Genomic DNA, 22,741 nt, shown 5'->3' with positions numbered 1-22,741 from the left:
ATGCAAATGACCACAAGAATACAATCGGTATATAAGATATTATTTTTTTTAATAGGATTGATAACTAGAAGGGATACTAAGGGTCATCCAGGGGAATATGCCCCTATAAAGAGCACTGGATTTGGAAACAGAAGACCTAAGTATGGATCCCAGTTTTGTTACTTGTATGACTTTCGGTCAATTACTTCCTCTCTCTGGGCCTCAGTGTGCTTCTCTATACAATGACAGGGTTAAATCTGATGATCTCTCAGGTTCCTTCCAATTTTAAGTATATGATTCTAGTCTAACCCCCTTTTTAAAAAATTAAATTTAATAAGTGATTTTTCCACAATTACATGTAAAAATAATTTTAACATTCATTTTTTTTTTAATTTTGAATTTCAAATCTTCTTCCTTCCTCCCTCTCCTCCCCCATCAATGAGAATGCAAGCAATTTGATATAGGTTATTGTAGCAGCAAGCACCCCAAGCGCGTCCTCAGGGTTTGCTGCCAACACAGGTTCTTGGATCTGCTTTGATAAAGGAAAGCAACTCAAAATGGGTTAACAAGCTTACTTTAATCAGTCAAACATGTATTGTTTACCTCGTTCAGGGGAAAGAGGTCAGCACCCCGAACTTCAGAATATACAGACAGAATTATCAAGACAGAAACAGATCAAGTAGACAGATTTCCAAACTGTCCAACCATTACATCCATACCAAACAACATCTGGGTTTTCAAAGCCGGGGGGACCCTGGACAACGGCTTCCCATAATACAGATCAAATCACAGAGCACTTCTCAAAGTGAGCCCCCAAAACAAAGCTACACATCAGGGCTTATATAGCCTTCTCCTGGATCAGAAAATGTAACAACCTTATTGACTCACTGGCCAATCAAGAAGTATCTACTGAAAAACAAGCCTCCCACCCCAGGCTTCAGGTGCACTTTAGCCTAGGGGCAGGGAAGATCTTTAAATTTGCATTCCCATTACGGTTATCCATGTGCAGTCATGCAAAACATATTTCCATGTTAGTCATGTTGTGAAAGAAAACACAGACCAAACATACAAACACACAAGAAAAATAAAGCAAATAAAAAGTATGTTTTGATCTGCATTTAAACTCTGTCAGTTCTTTCTCTGGAGATTAACCCCATCTTTTTACAAAGGAAGAGACACAGACCTGTAGGGGTTGAACAACTTACTTGTCCAAGGTCCACCAGGTTGTAAGTATCAGAGTCAAGAATCAAAATGTCAAACCCATGTTCTCAGAGTCCAAATCCAGTGCTACTAGCCTCAATAATGCTAGTCAAGACACTACCCATGATGCCACTGGAAAAATAAAGAATAAAAAAGAGGTGCCTCAATGGTACTTATTGTTGGAGGCAGTAATGCTCCATGAAATGATCCCAAATCACTTGTCCAACATAGCACAGTCCCTGGTACAGAGTAAGTGCCATAGAAATGTTAGCTAGTATGACTATTATTAATAAGTACAACGCTTTCCTCTTAAAGAGGAAAATGTAAGGGCTCCCATGTAATATAATGGTCTCCTTCCTTGCCCTGACAGCACTGCTACTCTGACTGTTCTAACCTGAGCACACATGCCCTGCTGAGGGCTTAGTGTTTCTTTCCCAGTGTCCAGATGTCCGCATTCTGACCTTCAGCTTTCAGATGGAGCTCCTCTGGGATGGAAGTGTGAGAAATGGAGACAGCCCTTGGGTTGAAGCAATCAGAAACCATACCATAAGGTATTTAAAAAGAATAGAGGCTCTCATAAAATATCAGAGCTGTGCAGAGCCTTGGAATTCAACCATTCCAATGTAGAATTGAGCAAGAATTCATCCAAAATCTCCCTGACAAGGGACCATTGAGTTTCTGTTTGAAGATCTCAAGAGATATGGGACTCATTACCTTCAGAGAGAGCTCATTCTGCCTTCTTGTTAAAAAAAAATTGCAATGTTTACCCATTGCCCCAAGTTTTGAATTCTAGAGCCAATCAGAACAAGTCTTTTCAAAGTGACTTCCCTTCAAATACTTGAAGACAACAATTATGTTCTTCCTAAATCTTTCCTTGATTGGTTAAATATCTGCAGTTCCTTCAACCAATAATGTTATGGGCAAGTTCCCTTGCCCTCCTGGCTTACCATCCCTACCCTAGGCTCTCTGCCTAAAATCATCAGAGTTCTTTTTATTTGAAAGCCCTTAGAATCAAAAGAACTAAAAAGCACAATTTGTTCCATTAAAAAAAAAAAAGGGATTTAAGAAAAAAAGCATGGGTAGGTAACATGTCTCCAGAACAAGTTACTGAGAAAAAAGAGCCCAGACCAGTTAACAAGAGATCCCCTAGGGCCTTATTGTGATTCTATCTCCTCACCTCAAAGCCTTCTGATCTTAATTTGTTTTCCCAAATAGGATTCCCTATTTCTCATTAGAAATGATTAAATTGCCTTCCTAGCACAAATCAATCTTGCATGAGTTTGGGCAGGGTGAGTGAGTTTTTTTCCCAGGACCTGATCACCCCTGAATAAACCATACACTGAGAATACAAGCCTGAAGTGCTGGGAGACCAAACCTAGGAGTAAAAAGAGAGATAACAGCAATTCTAAACAGTTTTCTGACCGCCAACCTCTCCCCACCTCATTACAGCAATGGGTTACTGGGAGTGCACTCCCTATAGCTAAATAATCTCTAGTTATAGGCTGAACGGCTCCCAGAGAATCCAAGAAGGGAGAAGAGTGAGGGATTCCGCCTTCTAAAATCAACAGTCACTTGGTCCTTTCACCTTCACTGGGGCACAGAGGAGAATCAGGATAAAGGGGCACCATCATTTCCCTTCAGAGACACTAAATCCTTACAGTACAAAAATATTTACTTAAATCACATCTGATTCTGAAACCATTAGTCTCAAAGCGGAGAAGGAAAGGATACCTATTTTATGTATTAGTAACAGCTCTATCTATGTGTCTATCACTCTCATCATGAATTAATATTTATCAAGCTCCCTCCTGTGCACAGTTCTATGCTACATGCTATACAAATTTAAATCAAAGCAAATATGTGCCTGTCCTTCATTCATTCCCTCCTTCCCTCATTCATTCATTCAACAAAAGAGCTCAGACTCAAAAAGGACGTGTATAAAAGTTGGACATCTTATCAAGGTCAGATACTAAAGAACAGGACAGAGCTTTAAGTGTAGTAAGTCCATGAGTCTACTAGAATTATTTAAGCACCTACTAAGTGCCTGGCCCTGGGCTAGGGTCCTGAGATGTAAAGAAAGATCAAAACCAAAACAAAACAAAATTTAAAAAAAAAAACAAAATAAACAAACCAGTCCCTGCTCTTAAGAAGTTCACTAATCTCTAAATGAATTGAGTATTGGAGAGAGAAACTGTTAAATTCAAATAAAAGGGGCTTTTTAAACTATGCCCAAAGCAAAAAGATGAACAAGGAGAGATGAACCCTTAGCCTGGTGAATTCAGAACAAAGGACAGAGAATCGTAACTGCTCCAATCCTGCTTCACTTCTACCTTCTCTATGAATGAGAACAATCTTTAAATAGGCCAAAAACTGTAAAGAGGTCATCAAAAGCCTAGGTAGGAGAGAGGATGACAAAAGAGGACTAAGAATTTTAGATTAATTCAAATTTTTAAACGCCAGGGCTCAGGAGCCAGCAGTCTCTCATAGCTGCTGCCCTCGAAGGAAGGAGAGCACCTGGAGGAAAAAAGTCCTTCTTTTGTTCTTCAACAACCACTTACCAAGCACCTACACTCTGTGCCAGTCATTGTGTTTGGCTCTATACAAGATGCAGGGACAAAAATGAAATAATCCTTGCCTTCAAGGAGCCTACATTCTGCTGGGGATGGTGGCCAGGGGAGGACAATATAAACAAAAAATAAATATAAAATATATACCCAAAAAATGGAAAGTAACATAGTGGGAAGGAGGCAGTGGATGGAAGAAAGGAAACAAGTATTTGTTGAATGTGCCAGTCACTGGGTTAAGCACTTTACAAATATTATTTCACTTAATCTTCACAACAACCCTTAAATATATTGCCCAGGGTCACATAGCTAGTAAGTGTCTGAGGCCAAACTGAACTCAGGGCTTCCTAACTCCCAGCCCACAACTCTATTCACTGAGCCACCAAGCCATCTCCAGTGATGGCAGAGAACTGATTCTTTTGACAGATCAGGAAAGGCCTCATGTTAGAGAAGCACCGTACAAAGGTCATGGACTCAACAGACTAGTACATTCCTTTGGTAATTATACTGATTCATTCTCAGCAACAAGCTCTCCTGCAGCCCCAGGTGGTATGGTAGACAGAGCGTCAGGCCTAAAGTCAGGAAGGCTCCTCTTCCTGAGTTCAAATTTGGCCTCAGAATATGTACTAGTTGTGTGACCTTGGGTAAGTCACTTAACCCTGTTTCCTTTGGTTTCCTCATCTATAAAATGAGCTGGGGAAGAAAATGGCAAACCCTTCCAGTATCTCTGCCAAGAAAACTTCAAATGGAGTCACAAAGAGTTACATACCACTGAACAATACAACAAAAACCCCATCTGTTCCTGATTGTTCACTGGCTAAAATGGTATACTTTTTCAGGGCATCTGGGGCTTCAGCAAGTCATAGAAATCCATGAAGGTAGGAACCCAGTAACAATACCTTGTTTGTATTATTAACAATAATACCACATTTTAATAATAATAATAATAAACAATAATAACCACATTAGCATGACAAATTGAATACTGCTCCTCAGTCTCATTCCCCAAGCATTCAGATCATGCACCCTTGCTCTGTCTTTAAACAATGACAAAGAGCTGACTTCCAAAATCACCAGCACTACCATTTGGGGGAACCAGGAAAGGCTTCTGGAAGGAGGCAAGCTGAGCCTTGAAGGAAGCCTATGAATGCCAGAAGACAGAAGTGGGAAGGGAAAGCATTACAAACATAGGATACAGCCTATGCAAGAGCACAGGAATGGGAGAAAGGTACCATGGACAGGGAACTAAAAGCCGACCAGAAGGTCAGCAATATGTAATCAGGCTAAAAAGTTGCACCAAAGCCATATTTTGAATGCTGAACATAGGAGTTTATATTTCATACTATATGGGCAATGGAGGACATTGAAGTTTTCGGATCGAGGAGGAATATGTCAGACATGAGAGAATAGCAGCTAAACAACTGTGTGGAGGATGGATAAGAGAGAAACTGATGCGGGAGGCCATTGCAGTAGTCAGGGCTTGCAGTGGACTAGCCATGGCATTCATAGAAAGAAGGAGGCCAATGGTAAAGATGTTGAGGGGACGATAGAAGAAACATTCTGAAGTCCAGTGTTATAGCTAGCCTAGGACTAAAGAGAATTCCCACACCCACAATAGCACCATTGCTTAAAGAAGAGGTATTAATGTGTGGTCATGCTACCCCCTCCTGTAATGTAATGCCAAGCAAAGGCAACTTCCCAAGGTTCAGAATACCAGCATAGGCGCTCTCCATTTTATTCAGTAACAAACCCAGAACAGAGAAGATCAAAACATGACATCATTCAAAATACAGCATTTACTAAGTGTGATTAAATAATCTCCAAGTACTACCCCACCCCAGGACCTTCCAATCATTCAATCAATTACAAAGTCCCTGTTCTAAATACTACTCCACCCCTAGGCTGTACCTTCATTTAGTCCATCACAAAGCCCCTCTTCTCAAATGGAGATTAGTTTCCAATCTAAGTAAAGTACATTCATTTGTTCAACCATAGAACACAAAAAGGTCAAAAGTTCCCCACCCCTGGATCACAATTCAATCTACCCCAGAGTTACATCGAGTTTAGGCACAGCACTTAATACCCAAATGGAGGTCTTTTCTTCATCTTGACAGGAGGCAAGTTCTCAGCAATCTTAGTTCCTGGGGAGACAAGGCTTAGCAAGGCCACAAGATACATTGCCAGTTTCTTCATTAATTCATCCTCTGTCTGCAGAACAGTCCTAGAACCCCTGAAAACATTAGCAAAACCCTCTCCCAGGATTTCTGTAAACATACAACAAGAAAATCCTTCTTCAGGGCTTCGGAACCAACAGAAAGGTTCCCAGACCCCTGCAACAACAGCACTGTCCTTCACCAGTGGACAGTATTCACTCTCTGTCTGCAGGACAGTCTCAGTAGCTCTGAACCAAAAGAAAGGTTCCCAGACCCCTGCAACAACAGCACTGTCCTTCACCAGTGGACAGTATTCACTCTCTGTCTGCAGGACAGTCTCAGGAGCTCTGAACCAACAGAAAGGTTCCCAGACCCCTGCAACAACAGCACTGTCCTTCACCGGTGGACAGTATTCACTCTCTGTCTGCAGGACAGTCTCAGGAGCTCTTAGCCAATAGCCAGGTTCCAGGACTTTTTCAACAACAGGACTGTCTTTCATCAGTGGACAAATCTGGCAAAACAACATCAAAACAGACAAAGTACCAGCAAAACAGCCATATCTCCTCAGTCCTTGGCAGCTCAGGGGACAGGTCTCAAAAGTCCAGGGCAATTCAAAGTGGCCCCCACCAATTCTCTCAGTCTCTCTCTGCCTCCACGAGGTGCTGCTTCCAAAAAGTTCTTCTGCCTCTCTCTTGTGTCTCTCCAAATCTACGTCACCAGCTCCTCCCAGTTTGTGTCTCTCTTTTCAAGTCAACAAGTCCATCCCGAAGGTGGGATTAACAAGCTCTGGGTTTTAACACAATCAATTTGAAAACCAAGCCAATACAGGGGAATCTTTATATTCCATTACTATCACACCTCCCCATTAGATTATAAGCTCCATGCTGCAGGAGGGGAAAAACAGTATCTCATGCGAAGGTTTTCTTTCCTCACTTAATACATCTTGAACATAGGAGGCATTTCATATACATGTGATGAATGCTGAATGAACAGTTCCTTAACTTTCTTAGTCCACAGACTACTCCCATTAGAAAAAAAAAAAAAACTTCCCCACATAACACTGACACTAGCTGCCCCCAATTTCAGCTACCAAAAAAAAATATTTTACCAAAACAGAAAGGAAGAACATTGTCTTTATTGAGACATCCATGAAGTCTATGAGTTAAAACATGCTAGAAATAAAATCTAGACACTAGAAAACTAAAAACATTACTTATGTAGGATTTCACTTATGTATTTGGAGTCAGGAAGACCTGAATTCAAATCCTGCCTCAGATACATGCCATGTGACACTGGGCAAATCACTTCACCTCTCCCTCAGTCTCATTCCCCTTGTATGAAATAAGGATAATAACAGCATCTGCTTCACAAGGTTGTTGTGAAGATCAAATATTTATAAAGTACTATTATTATTATTAATCATATGCTAATGTAATGAGAAGGCTTTCACCACCCTATGCCACATTTTGAAAACATTTGATCTAGAGAAAAGCATATTACTTAAAATATATGCCCTGAATTTTGGGAGAGTTGATTTTATTTTCCACACTGATTTAATTAAAAATTTCATTTTGACACTCTTGCTACATGTGGTGATGTTATGTTGCAATTAATTGTTTTGAAAAGGCAGAAAGGAATATGACCTTTGAATAAGGAAAACTCTGAAAATGAATTCAACTTGTGATTATTTGGAATTAAAGTTCTAAAAGAAAATAAAAGATACTGAAGTCATGGTTTATTTGTGTTATGAATCAGATTGTTGTTACTTATGCTGTTTATCTAAAGAATAATAGAATATTAGAACTGGGAGACAGATTTGAGAGCATTTAGTCCAAGTCCCTCATTTTACAGATGAAGGAACAGAGACCCAGAGACAGTAGTAACATGCTCGGTTCACACCTTCAGCTAGTGGCAACCCAGATCTCCTGCCTTGTATTCCTCTTTTCAATGAATCCTGCTGTATCTCTCCAAGTGATTCCAATCAGATTATACAGCATGATACTCTAGGTAGCATTTTTATATTCATCAGTCTTTCCTTACATTGAATACATATGTAAGTGTGCAAAAAAAGTATTTAGGAATACATTATCAATTCAAATGCATAAATTCTTTTCATCTGATCATGCAAAAGTGGATTAATATAGATAATATGAACAGAGAAAGATAAAAAGGAGTTGTGTTGGATATTCAATAATCCATTACTTGAAGATAAAAGTTTTCTAATAGCCATTAAAAAGAAAATCAAAGAATATATAAATTTTAATTTAGCATTGCATCACATCACAGATTATGGGAGGCTTTCAAAGTGCCTAGCAACAGTTGGATTGCTGGTTATTTATCAAGAATTAGGAAACGCCAAAGGTAAGGGAAATCGGACATTACCAAAAAAGCTTTAAATAAAAAAGACATTAAAATCTTCATAGTAAAAACCTTATAGGGAACTGTTATAGATTAAAGCACTATTGAATAAAATTGCAGTTAAAAAGCCAATTATTTTTATAGATCAAATAAATTTTTCTATGATAATTCAGATAAAACTGGTAAGTGGTTAACTGCCCTAATAAAAAAGAAAGAAAGCTCAACATAACAGCAATTTATCCAAAACAAGGAGTGATAATAAAGAAAGAGATAAGGGATATCTTTAAGGCATATTATGTGATTACATAAATCTGAGAACCCAGTAACTGTAGTTAAGATTTAGAATGTTTTGGGGAAGAAAATTGAAATCTCAAGTTAAATGAAAAATAAAAAAGATGAAAGAGAGAATATACTGATGCTGAATATATGTCTATATAGTGGCCATGAATTTCAAGAGGACTGAAACGAAATGTGTGGTTTAACTGCACTCTAGGAAACTTGCAGCTTAAAATCACTTAGCACTTATTAAGTGACATAACTTAGTAATAAATCATCCATCTTAACAAACCTGTCTTCCCACCCTGCTCCCTGCCCATTTCCCAACCATGGGGCCATGTCTGGCTTCCCAAAATGGGGAAGGTGGGTAGTGTGAGGATGTTCTTCTCTTCATGCTCAGCTAATCCTCAACCCTGAATCCTAACCCTTCATCTCTTCTCCTTCTCCAGAACCATTATAATGCTCCTAGAGAAAGCCACAGAACCATACTATGTCTACTTCAAATTCATGTTATCATTTGGTCCCACTCAGCAATACTTCCATTCATCTCTGATTGACTCTGTAGCCCTTCAAACAAAGGCTGTTTTACACTTTTCTCTCTATCCTCAAGCTCCTTTATCCATCTTCCACTTCCTTCTCTCTAGGCAGAGAACTTCACCTCTTAATTTATTGAGATAGAAGTCATTCATCTGTCATGAGTATTCTTGTCTCTCCTATTCCATATCTCAAAACATCTCTATACCTTCACTTGCCCTCTCTTACTTTAAGCCAATCTCAGAGCACAAGGTGACTCTTCTTGCCCAGGCTAAGCCCTCTACTTGTGCCCTTGGTCCCAATCCCCTCCTACCTCCTTCTGGAGAGCTCTTTCATCTCTCTCATGCATCCACTAACTCCTTCCTTACAGCACATACAGGCCCTCTTTATCCTTAAGACAAATGACCAAAAGGACCCCTTCTCCTGACTTTGCCTTTCCTCGAGCTATTCTTCAATATACTTGACCTCTGATGAGGCACTCCACTTCCACTCTGAGGTCCTGACTGGTGAGAATCCACCATATCAAGACAATCCTTTATATGTATTATATTTCCCAATTAGAAAATAAGTGCCTTGAGGGGTGGCCAGGTGGCTCAGTGAGTAAGAGCACCAGCTCCAGTGTTGGGATGACCTGGATCAAATCCCGGCCTCAGATACTCAGCACCACACCCAGAAATAATAACTGGCTGTGTAACCTTGAGCAAGTTACTTAACCCCAATTGCTTAAAAAAAAAATTTATTAAGAAAATAAGTGCCTTGAAGGCAAGAACTATCTTGCCAGGGGTGTCCAGGTGGCACAGCAAGTAAGAGCACTGGCCCCAAAGTCGGGATGACCTGGGATCGAATCTGGGGTCAGATACTTATCACCACACCCAGAAATAACGCCGTGTAACCTGGAGCAAGTTACTTAACCCCAATTGCTTTAAAAAAAAAAAAACTATCTTGCCTTTTCTATTTGTATCCTCAGCATTTAGTATAGTGTTTGGCACATAGAAAGCATCGTAAATGCTTTTTCATCCATTTTTTCCTATAACTTTCCTTACTTTCACTGCTAAGTTCATACTTACTAAAGTCTGATTCTTCAGCTGAAAACTGAAATGATCCCAAAGAATTTTTGTCTCTCTCCATTATTTACAGCCCAAACCTTTTAGGATCCTGAACAAAGGATAAGATTCCTGATTTTCACAATCAGAGAAGCAGCATGGCATTCGGTAAACAGTACTGGGCTGGGAATTAGGAGGGACCCGACATCACCTCCTTCTTCTGACACCCTCTAGATGTGTGATCCTGGGCAATGACAGCTGACTCCTCAATGATGCTTATCAACATTAAATCATGTGTGGGGGCGGCCAGGTAGCACAGAGAGTAAGAGCACCGGCTCCAGTGTTGAGAAGACCTGGAGATCGAATCCCGGGCTCAGACACTTAGCACCCACCCAGAAACACCTGGCCGTGTAACCTTGAGCAAGTTACTCAACCCCAATTGCTTAGGGGCAGCCAGGTGGCTCAGCAAGTAAGAGCACCGGCTCCAGTGTCGGGATGACCTGGATCAAATCCGGGTTCAGATACTCAGCACCACACCCAGAAATAACTGGCCGTGTAACCTTGAGCAAGTTACTTAACCCCAACTGCTTTAAAAAAAAAACATTAAATCATGTGAGCTTCATGACAGTCCTATGGAGTTTGTACTATAGGTACCATGAACCCAGTTCTTCATGTGAAGAAGACTTAAATGCCTTGGCCATAGAGTGGGTAGCTAGATGGCATGGTGACCAGAACTGGTCCTAAAGTCAGGAAGACTTGACTTCAAATATGGCCTCAGAAACTTACTAGCTGTGTGACCCTGGCCAAGTCATTCAACATCTGTTGGCCTCATTTTCTTCCTCTGTAAAATGGGAGTGATAATACCGTGTTTCCCCGATAATAAGACCTATTCTGAAAATAAGCCCTCCCCTTACTGTGTAATATTCCTCTAAAATAAGCCCTTCCCCGAAAATAAGCCCTATTGAGATTGCTACTGTAGTGAAGGTGATCCCCTGCGCTACACTCTACATTAGGGTACCCTCTGTATGCACCGTCCCCTCCCCCCTGTGAAACGCACGCAGCACTCCGAGCTGCATCCAATCAGAGCTGCAGCAGTGAGTGCATCATCCTGTTCTTCCCCAGTGATTTGCTTACTGGAGCCATTGAGAGCAGTGCCGCGGAGGAGAGCTGAGGCAGGACAACATAAGCCCTCCCCTGAAAATAAGCCCTCTGGTGTTTTTCTTTCCAAAAAAAATAATAAGACAGTGTCTTATTATCGGGGAAGCACGGTAACATCACCTATTTCCCAGGGTTGTCATGAGGATCAAGTGAAATAATAATCGTGAACAGCTTAACACAATAAGTACTGTACAAATGTTAGCTAGTAGGAGAAGGAACAGGAGTAAGGTTACCACTGCTCCATGTTGGATGCGCCTCTGTCTGACACCTGATGCATGATCATCAGCATCTTCCACAAGGACTACCTGCAGAAATAAGGGATCTGTAAGCTAATGGCTGACCACTTTGGCCACTTGTTCAGGCTCCAAGAGATCAAGTAACTTCCCCAAAGTCAAAGCTCAGGCTAGAACACCTAACTCCTAATTTGTGCTTCTCTGTTTTCAAATTTACTGACAATAAAAAATACTATTCCAAGCAGAGAAATTTTCAGACAAAGGAGTGGAGTGACATGATATCATGTCACAGTGTTTTAGGACCATCACTTTGGCAGCTGTGAGGTGGATATACAGACAGAAGAGAGACTGGAGGCAGAGACCAATTACGAGGTTACTGCAATGGTCTGGATGAGAGCTGATAAGGACCAAACCAGGGTGTTGGCTAGGGAGTGGAGGGAAGGGGGTGGATACAAGAGAGGTTAATTTTCCCAGCTGAATCAAGGGATAATGTCTATATAAAAAGGCACACAAATTTAATACAGTAAATGATTTCTCAAGACCAAATCTTTTAAATTCTTCAAATATATAGAGTCCTTTTATATTGTCAAATGCTAGTTCAGCATTTTTTTTTCATGTCAGATCAGGAAATGAAATATTTGGGGCACAACTAATAGTATTCAATACCTTCTTTATATTGTTTTACAGCGGTCTGCCTTTTATGAAGCGAAGCCTATGTCTATGAATAATTCGTTCCCTAACCTCAGACATTCTATTTGTTAAAAATTGGTATTATTAGATAATAGTGAGAGAACCAGTGTATCAACTTGAACAAGTATCACTTTTATTCATTTTCAATATTAACATTTGAAGGGTATTACAAATTGGTTTTTTTAACTATTTAGTTTAAAAAAATCCAAATTTCACATAGGACATTTCTATTTAACATAATAATCACCTAACAATGTATGGGGGGAGGGGGGCTAGTTTTTCATTGATTCAACAAGCATTTGTTTAGTAACTGCTAGACACAAGGGAATGAGGGAAGTAATGGAGACAAAGATTTTTAAAAGGCAAACCTTCCCTCCTGTTTACACACTGCCCTGGTAGTGCTTTGTTGGTTCATTCCTTTCAGCTGCAGCTGACTCTGTGACTCCATCAGAGGTTTTCTCAGCAAAGATACCAGGGTGGTTTGCCATTTCCTTCTCCAGCTCATTTTACATATGAAGAAACTGAGGCAAACAGGGTCAAGCATGTCCAGGGTCATTCAGCTAGCAAGTATCAGAGACCAGATTTGAAATCACGAAGACATCTTCGTGCCTTTAGACCCAGCACTGTGCCACCTGGCTGCATGTGACAGAGGGTATAACACAATGTAGGGAACAATAAATGAAAGAAGAGACAGAATCCTAGGATCTCAGAGTTGGGCAAGACCTCAGTTGTGACCTGTCTAGTCCAGCCCATACCTAGAAAAGAATTCTGTCTATAATATTCTGAGCCAGCGGTAGCTCAGACTTGGCTTAGAAAGCTCCAGTGAGGGTATTGTAGGGAGGCAGCCCAATCCCCCTGTGGAAAATTAATGATCAGATTTAACCCAAGCCTAAACCTGCCTGTCCACAACTTCCATCCCTCTATTCAGAGTTCTGTCCTTTGAGGTCAGGCAGGATGAGTTTAAATCCCCTTTCTCAAGTGGCAGCCCTTCAAATATTTGAATATAGCTATTGTATCCATCTCCTCCAGGCTTTTAAACATCATCAGTTATTTCAGCTGATCCATATAGGGCATGGACTCAAGGCCCATCACAATTGTGGTCAGCCTCTTGGGATACTATTCGGTTTATTGTTACCTTTCCTACAACATGGCTCCTGAACTCACATAAGGCAAGCGTTCACATGGTAGTCAGAAGAAGCCATACAAGGACACTCTATCTCTCTCAAGAACGTTGAAATTGATTGTGTGACTTGGGAGACACTGGCACAGGACCGCTCAACATGGAGTGCCCACATCAGAGAAGGTGCTGGGTTCTGTGAGCAAAGCAGAATTGAAACAGCTCAAAGGAAACACAGGATGCACAAATTTAGAGAATACACCCCGAATGTTCACATGGACTATTTGTACCCAACCTATGGTAGAGAATTCAAAGCTCATATTGCTCTGATCAGCCACAGTCAGACACATTGAAACTTAACTTTAGCATAGTGATGTCATTTTGGTCTTCTTCAACAATAAAGGACAATGCTACAAATGTGGCATTTCAACCTCAGCACCTTCAGTCCAGGATTGATACTGGGATAAACTTAGGCACTGGCAAATCACTGAACACTTAAACAAAAGGAGATTTATTTTGCCCTAACAGCAATGATGGCACTTAGTTTTTCTGGGTGCAGCCCTCCTTGTCTCTGTATGTAAATGCACTTGGTCAGAAGGGCAGGGGATTCTGACTTCCACATTCTTCATAAATCTACCAAATCTTTGCATATAGATGTGTCTGTCAATCAGTGGTCAACCATGAAGTCACTTCTAGCAACTAGGGCCTGGCAAGTAGACCCATCCTCATACTAGTTCTTTCATATGTTGTCCTGCTTCTATACTGATATTGCAAATTCCCCTAAGAAGAGATCTACTTCTTACCCATCTTTTATAGCCCCATATGGTCCCTAGTGGACAATGCACTGGTCTCCCAGATCCAGGACAACCTGGTTCAAGTCCTGCATCTGACTCCTGTTGGTTATGTGACCTCAGACAAGTCACCACTTCTCAGAGCTTCAAATGACTCTCCAGTCCTATCAACTGCAGAACTTTTGCTGATCCACATTGTGAAAAGGGGCTTTCTTATGGGGAGCTCCCCTTAGCTATGAAGTTTTAGATCCATATTTTTAAAGTAGGGTGCCCAAAGCCTACCAGTCACATGCCTTGCTTTCAATAATTGCTGACTAATTCACTGACTTTAAAAAATTAATCCAGAGCTTTGTTGGGGGTATTTTCTGTCCATTACAGTTTGTAATTATCCAAATGACACAAGTAGTAACAGATAGTCTCCCTACTTCAAGGATACTCCTATGTACAAGGAAGGCACTGCTAGGCACTGGCATTAAAATAGTCCCTGTCCTCAAAGTTCTTAGGACTTTCCTAGGAGGATACACAATGTACAGGGAAAAGGGAAGTGGGAAAGAATATCAACAAAGGGGAGAGGGAAGGGAAAAGAAAGGAATAAGCACTCACAGAGTACTTACCATGTGCCAGGCACTGTGCTAAGTGCTTTCCAATTATATCATTTGATGAGAGAAAGGCTGAGCAAGCTTCCTGGAGGGCATATACCTGAAGTGGTTCTTGAAAGAAGATAAGGAATCTGGGAAGTGGCACAGGGGAAAGAGCATTCCTGGAGGCAGGCAATGGAGTGTCAAGGTCAGTCAACAGTGAATAATTCATTTCAACAAATATTTATTAAGCACTTACCACATGCCAGACACTGAGCTAAGGGCTGGGCACACAAAAAAGGGGAAAAAGACAGTCCCTGCCCTCAGGGATCTTATAGTCTAATAGGGAACATGATGTGTAAACAAACATATTACAAAGTAAACAAATATATACAGAATAAATAGGAAATGATTAACAAGAGGGAAGATACAGGAATTAAGAGGGTTAGGGAAGGCTTCCTGTGGGAGATGGGATTTTACTTGGGACTTAAGAAGTCAAGCAAGGGAGGTCAGTATTCAGCATGGAGGAAGGAAAGAATTCCAACCATGAGGTACAGACAGCCAGAGAAAATTATCATGGTTTAGTAGAAATATAGTGTATGGGAAGAGAAGTAATATGAAATAAGTTTAGTAATTAGTAAGTTATTCTTAATTACTAACAAATTTAGTAATTTCAGCCAGATTTTTTGGTTGTTCATTTGCTCAATCTTGTCTGACTCTTCATAACATGATGGACCATTCCACTCCAGACCCTTCTATCCTCCACTGTCTCCTAAAGTCTGTTCAAGCTCATGTTCATTGCTTCCATGACACCATCTGTCGGTCTCATCCTCTGCTGTCCTTTTCTCCTTTTGTCTTCAATCCTTCCCAACATCAGGGTCTTTTTTCAAAGAGTCCTGTCTTTTCATTATGTGATCAAAGTATTTGTTTCAGTATTTGTCCTTCCAATGAATGATCTGAATTAATTTCTTTAAGTATTGACTCATCTGATCTCCTTGATATCCAAGGGACTCTAAAGTCCTCTCCAGCACCACAATTCGAAAGCTTTGAGGGGAACAGCCATCTAGAGCAGTGTTCTTTAAGCTGTGAGTCACAACTCCACATGAGGTTGATGAGGTATGGGCTCTGGGAGCCCCTTTGACCTCTCCTTAAGTCCTTGAGCTTCTGGGAACAAATATATACAGGCTCTGGGAACCTCCTTTGGATTCTTGATTAAATTGTCTCATTTGATGAGTCATTTGCATGATGCAATAAGCTGTACATTGTGGCTGGGTGGGCCCAGACCTCTATTACTAGACTTCCCACCCTCTGTTACTAGACTTCCCACTTTTGAGCCTATCAAAGTGTCAATCCACCCTTGAATTGGCCCAGCCCACCATTGTCTGTAATCTCCAGATGGCCTCCCATCCTTAATCACTCATTGACCTCATTAACTCCTCCTGAAGACCCTCCCCAAACTCCTATTCTAGACCACCCCTAGATTCCTCCCACAACCTTCTGTATATAAGACCCCATCTTGTCTCCATATCTGTGAGAGCGCCATGGAAGAGTGAGAGTGCCATAGAATGGTGAGAGCACTGTGAGAGCGACATAGAATGACCTAGCGCAGAATTACTCTGTGTCTAATGCAAGCAAACTTTTAATAAATTTTACTTTTCTTTGGCTGAGAAGACTCGAGTCGAATTCATTTGGCAAGACCCGGCATGTTGGTATTTTGGGGTCTCCAGAGCAACCCTAACCCTCTTAGTGGGTAACCTCTTCAGAGTCATGTAACTGAATCTTCGGGGGTCACAAAAAATTTGGCAACAGTAAAAGGTTTCTGAACAGGAAACAACCAAAACTTAATTCAAAATCAAACACATAATGAATCCAAGGTGTTTCTGGCAGCACTTGCCCATGTTGCATTGCACAACTTCACTGCAGTTGTGCTTCTGAACACACAACGTGCACACTTTACATTGTACATGCCATCACACCATGCAATGCCAATGAAGGCTACCAGAAACACCATGGCTCAGACTATTGTATATTATGAATTACAGTGTTTTTACTGTATGTACAAAATTGTTAAATGAATTTTGGCTTGGGATTAGGACAGAATTTCCAACAATTTCTGAAATGGCCCTAAATATACTTCTGCCATTTTGTACTACATATTTATGCGAAGTGGCATTCTCAGCATTGACGATTATAAAATCAAAATATTGATCCACTCTGAAAAATGTTGAAGATACTCTGTGTCCTGCAGTATCAAATATTCTGCCAAGATTTAATTCTTTATGTAAAAATAAACAAGCACATTCATCTCATTAGTGTGTAAATTTGCTTTCATCTTTAATAAATGGTAAAATTATTGTTTTAAAATAAATCTCCTTATGATTTATTATCAGTAAATGTTTGATTTCTATACTTATTTTATATGCCTATACACCCAGGGTCAGGTAAAAATTTCTCAGACAAAAAGGGGTCACAAGTGGAAAAAGTTTAAGAAGTCCATCTAGAGATCTGAGTACTGCTTGACCCTGCCATGCTCACAAGGCATAAGGTGAAAGACAACTTCTCTTCTGGTTTCTTTCTCCCAGTATTCTCCAAAAGACCCCACAAAGTCCCAGAAAAGCCAAGTTCAAAAGATATCACCTGCTGGTGAATTGTAAAATTTTATGCCTGAGTCTCTCAGTGGCCCAATCCAGCAGGAACCCAGGGCTACTGCATTTTTTCCTATTGGGAATGAGGGAACCTTTGGAACAGGAGAGTGACTTGGTCAAACCCATCTTTTAGGAAAATAATTCTGACAGCTCTGTGAAAGATCATTTGGAAAGGAAAGTGACCCCAAACAGGGATCCTCTTAGCAGAATCTTACTCTTTCCAGCTAGTCCAGGTGAAAGGTGGTAGGGACTGAACTAGAGTATTGGCTGTGAGGTTAGAGAGAAGGGGACAGAGAGAGAAGGGATATTTTGAAGGCAGAATTACCAAGACTGCTCATCTAATTGGCTATGGCAGAGAGTCCAGGTTGACACAAATAATAGAAAGCTGAGTGACTGGGAGAAAAGGGGTGAACTCCCTAGAACTAGACAAATTTGGAGGAGAAGGTTTACACGGGAAATGTAATGAACTATGTGATGAATAAATTTCAGGTCCTTTTTTTTTTTTTTAAAGCAATCGGGGTTAAGTAACTTGCTTGAGTCATCTTGACACTGGAGCTGGTGCTCTTACTTGCTCTGCTACCTGGCCACCCCGAAGGTCCTTTCTTGATGGCATATTTTGATAGGAACAGAAACAGAATTCTCTAGACATGTATAGGGAGACAATGCCAGGATGGAAACAGGGGCCAAGTTTTCAGCAAGAGATAAATTTGACCTACTTCATTCTTAACTTGTCTGGCATTAACACGATGGCCCTCAACTGTTGGATGCATGTCCACATTCTCCATTCATCTAGAAAATTCTGTATTAAACCCCCAAATCTTCTTTCTGCAGCTTCAATGACTCTCATTCTTTCCTTTACAAAGCAATGCAGAAAGAACAGCTTCTGCCAATTAAAGGAGATTTGTTCATTTTCCTAAGAACAGGTACAAAATAAGGACTCTCAGGACTGCCTTGGGACACACTGGTCATAAAACATGACCCTGATCAATGTTATTGCTAAACTTAATGGTTTGGGGATGTTCAGTCTAAATCTTATTGTAATCAATTTTGTCTCTTTTCTAATCAATTCTACTTCCTTCTCAATTACATCTATATGGTTCGCAAAATATATGGCATCTCCTTGGGTGGGAGGGAGGGGAAAAAAAGAGACTGCTTCCTTTATCTTATCTTTGTGTTAGTGGCATCTTTACGACCATTTCTTCACACATTCCGTATTTACTAGGTTCTTTTCTCTTGTTTTAGTAAAGTCGGAACTATTGCCCCTTTGTCTATTTCCCCCAGCATTCATTCTCTGAACTCTCCTTCCATCTGATTGGAACATTGACAACCATGACTATTCATCAAGGTGCTTTTATAGTAATTTTTACTTTTTTGTTGAGCAGGGCTTAAACAACAACCTCCCCCCACCCCCCAAAAAAGGCAAGATCTGCGTGCTGATTGCAGACAAGGCTGTTTTTGCTTCCCCATCAGCACACATCCAGGCTGTATGTTGGCTAGCTGCCTGGAAGGATCAGGCACCAGCAGGTGGATCTGATCGCAACTCCCACACCTGACATGAGAATGGACCATAATGAAGCCCAGGCTGCACTCCAGTAAAAATCAGGACCTTCATGCTTTTGACTAAATCACTTCAGATCAAGCCTCCATTCTGGCAGAACCAACTTGGAGTTTCAAAATTAAAATTCACAGAGACTTCATGGAATACTCACAGCAAAGAAATCCTGTCATACTGTTTCTATGGCTCTTGTATTACACCTGGGCATGTGAGGTGGACAAAACTGGAGTAGATGAAGGACAAGGAAGGAATCACTATTAATCCCAGGATGCAGTTAGTGATATGAAAATAAAATTTTATATCCACAAATCTCTATTACTTTATGACAACTGGTGTATAGAAATTCCATCTTATAGAACAAGCCAGAAAGCAAGTTCACCTGATGACCAAGAAACTCTGAAGCATTGGCATCACCACATTTGGAGGTCTTGGTAGTTCATGTCTACCATCCTGTAGAGTCCTCTGAGATAAATGAAGGCAGTGGTGACAGGGAGGGCTCTCCATTTTGAGGAGGGATTTGGGAAAGTCTGGAGATCAGGGCCAATTAATCAATAAGCATTTATTAATAACAGAAGTACCAGTCAGATCAACTGATGCAAGAATTTTATCATAATTTTATTTCAAATAAAAATTTTCTTACTATCTATTTTCTTTGCCTTCTGGATTAAGGAAAAAAAAAAGGTAGTATCAATTGACACAGTTTGGTCCTTCCAGATATTCTTCAATTCCAGACTGTCCACTGTTTTAAGGGCAAGGCAGCTAGGTGGCATCATAGTGCATAAAGCATTGGGGCCTGCAGTCAGGAATACTCATTTTCCCAAGTTCAAATCCAGCCTCAGACACTTACTAGCTGTGTGCCCCTGAGCAACTCACTTCACCCTGTTTGCCTCAGTTTCCTTATCTGTAAAATGAACTAGAGACAGAAATGGCAAACCACTCCAGTATCTTTGCCAAGAAAACCCCAAATGGGGTCACAAAAAGTCAGATACAACTGAAAATTACTGAACAACATGTGCCAGGAACATTTTTAGTCACTGGGAATAAAAAAAGAATGCCAGAGTCCTGCCCTCTAGTAGCTTACATTCTATTAATTGGTCTTTTGGTATATGTTGGAACTTTAAACTCTTTTTTGTTCCTGTGGGCATTAGGTCTGAAAAACTATACCCATCTGCTTGGTCTAGCTTGACTCCTGGTCTATTCGTTGCCTGGCCCCCAAAAGTTTGCTGCCTGATACCTGCACTTTGCCTCCTGGCAGCCCAAGAAGTCATCTGCTCATGGGATACCCCAGGCCTAGTTCTGACTCTGTCACTAACTAAACTCTTAAACTCACAGATTTAGAGCCAGAAAGAACCTTCAAGATCATCAAGTACAACCCCCTCATTTTACAGAGGAAGAAACTGAGGCCCAGAGAGGTTAAATGATTTTACCAAGGTCACAGAAAAAGAAAATCAAGATAGGATGAACATTTTTCTTTAAAATAAAATGATAAAATCTTTGCATCAATAGATGTGCCTGACATTTTTAGTGTTAATAAATGCTTGTTGATTAATCAATCAACTAATTAACCAAATTACTTAATCAGATCAATCTGGAGGCCCTGACCTCTAGGTTTTCTCAACTAGACAGCTTTACTCATTACGGCTGCCTTCATCTTGTAGAGGGTTCTACAGACTGGTAATAGTAAAGAGCAGAGGCAAGACCTCATTCTCAAGTTTGCCCCACTGATAGCCAAAGGTCTTGGCCGTGAGTCTAAATCACAGGATTTCTTTGCTGTGAGTGTTTCTCGAAGTTTCCCTGAACTTTAATTTTTTTTTTTTTAAAGCAATTGGGGTTAAGTAACTTGCTCAAGGTTACACGGCCAGGTGTTTCTGGGTGGGTGCTAAGTATCTGAGTCCAGATTCTATCCCAGGTCTCCTGACTCTGGGGCCGGTGCTCTTACTCATTGTGCCACCTGGCCGCCCCCCTGAACTTTAATTTTGAAACTCCAAGTTGGTGTTGCCAGACATCAGTGGTATCTTTTGGTGGATGCTTATTAGGAAGCCGACACTGTATGAGGAGGGCAGGTCTGAGAAGCAGATGCCTTGCCGTAGTCCATGAGCACACAAAGCATGCTGTTGCTTCCATAATCAGGAAAATGTAAAGCAGCCCTGTGTTTCCTACATCTTTTATTGGAGAATTAGTTATATTCCAATTACTTGACATTCTGGACCTGTGTACTGCACTCCTGTACTGGTTCAGACTGACTTCCTGAGGAAGAACCACAGCTTGGAATTGGTTGACACTCCTGATTTACTCCTTTCTTGGGACTTCTCACTGTGTCTACCTTCCCATCCATTTTGGATTGATCCCTGGTCTTATGCCTAGACCAAAGACCATGGCTCAAATGTCAGTCCTGGAGCTGCCTTCTGTCTGGACTAGGCAATGTTTGCATGCAATGTGTAGACATACTAATCTATTTATTTATGCTAATGTGTTGCAGCTACATGCAACAGAAGGAAGTCTGCTTAGTCAGCGGAAATATACTGGCTCTGGAATAAGAGGGACCAAGTTCAAATCCTGCTTCTCACATTGCTGCCTATGTGACCTTGGGCAATTCCCTTAATCTCCAAGTCTCCACCTGTGTAAAACGAGGGGGCTGGGAGGGGGCTGGGCTGCGTGGCCTCTGAGCTCCTGCCTAGCTCTGGCTGTAATTCTATGAAATGATTGCAGCTGGTCCCAAGTTGAATTTTCCTAATAGAGTGTTGGACTATAGTGCCCTTGAGACTTCACCCCTGCGATAAGATTTTCAAAGTCATTATTCTCAGTGAACAATCATAACTCTTTGATTCTGCCTGCTTTGAATATGCATGATTTTCTATGACTGCTTATACGGAGAGGACTTTTTTGTCTTTTCAGCATGTCAGGAACAATGGCTGTGCTCTATTTGCCTGGGGAGCTATAATGTTTAAGGCTCCTGTGCCTGTAAAATCTTCGCCTTTATGATATTACCATGGCATAGACTCTATTTCTTAGAAGATTGTGCAAAGAGCGAGTGCATGGATGTATGAAAGTATGGAAAGAGCTGCTGCTGCGTGAATGCAAAAGCATTTATTAAGCACTTACTGCGTGCAAAGCACTGGGCTATGGCTGGGGGTATAAACAGAAAATACTGTCCTTGCTCTCGAGCTCATGTTCTAATTGGGGGAGATGACACATATGGGAAGTTTCAGTCAGATGGAAAGGTCCCATGGTCCTTAGGATGCAGTGACAAAGCAGATGGTCATGTTTCTTCTTTAGTATCATTTCCACTGAAAAAATCCTATCAGGATTATATATAAACACACACACACACACACACACACACACACACACACACACCCACAAGGAACCCCAGCCACCCAGCTCGCTTCACTTCTACTTCACTCTCTAGTCTTCCCACCTCTTCATCAACATCCCTGCCACAGCTCGGGACCCTCTTCCCACTCTCCTCTTCCAAGCTTCTCTCTTGGTGTTGTCTTCCCTATGAGAAGATAATAAGCTTCTTGAGGGTAGGCACTGTCTGGTTTGCTTACCTTTGTTATCCCCAGTAGTTAGAACAATGCCTGGCATACAATAAGTACTTAATAAACTCTCTCTCTCATTCTCTCATTCTCTCATTTTCTCTCTCATTCTCTCTCTCATTTTCTCTGTCTCTCTCATTCTCTCTCTCTCTCTCTCTCTCTCTCTCTCTCTCTCTCTCTCTCTCTCTCTCTCTCTCTCTCTCTCTCTCTCTCTCTCTCGCTCTCTCTCTCTCTCTCTCTCTCTCTCTCTCTCTCTCTCTCTCTCTCTCTCTCTCTCTCTGTCTCTCTCTCTCTCTCTCTCTCTGTCTCTCTCTCTCTCTCTCTCTCT

At 41.0% G+C, this 22,741-nt stretch overlaps 1 long non-coding RNA gene across 1 annotated transcript; it reads right to left on the bottom strand.

Moving 5' to 3' along the window:
* Window positions 1–12,299: 12,299 nt before the first annotated feature.
* Window positions 12,300–15,870, bottom strand: LOC138161666 (uncharacterized). Its single transcript, XR_011168417.1, has 3 exons — window positions 15,335–15,870; window positions 14,711–14,856; window positions 12,300–13,501 (listed from the first exon to the last, which is right to left on the bottom strand). It is a non-coding gene; the product is annotated as an uncharacterized lncRNA (long non-coding RNA).
* Between the last annotated feature and the right edge of the window lie 6,871 nt (window positions 15,871–22,741).

The sequence above is a fragment of the Petaurus breviceps genome, unplaced genomic scaffold (assembly GCF_028583685.1).
Source record: "Petaurus breviceps papuanus isolate PSGF00001 unplaced genomic scaffold, PetGlider_PUasm1.0 185, whole genome shotgun sequence".
NCBI classification, from domain to species: Eukaryota; Metazoa; Chordata; class Mammalia; order Diprotodontia; family Petauridae; genus Petaurus; species Petaurus breviceps.
The sequence above is the reverse complement of the archived record's forward strand: the minus strand, read 5'-3'. Positions and strand labels throughout refer to the sequence as shown.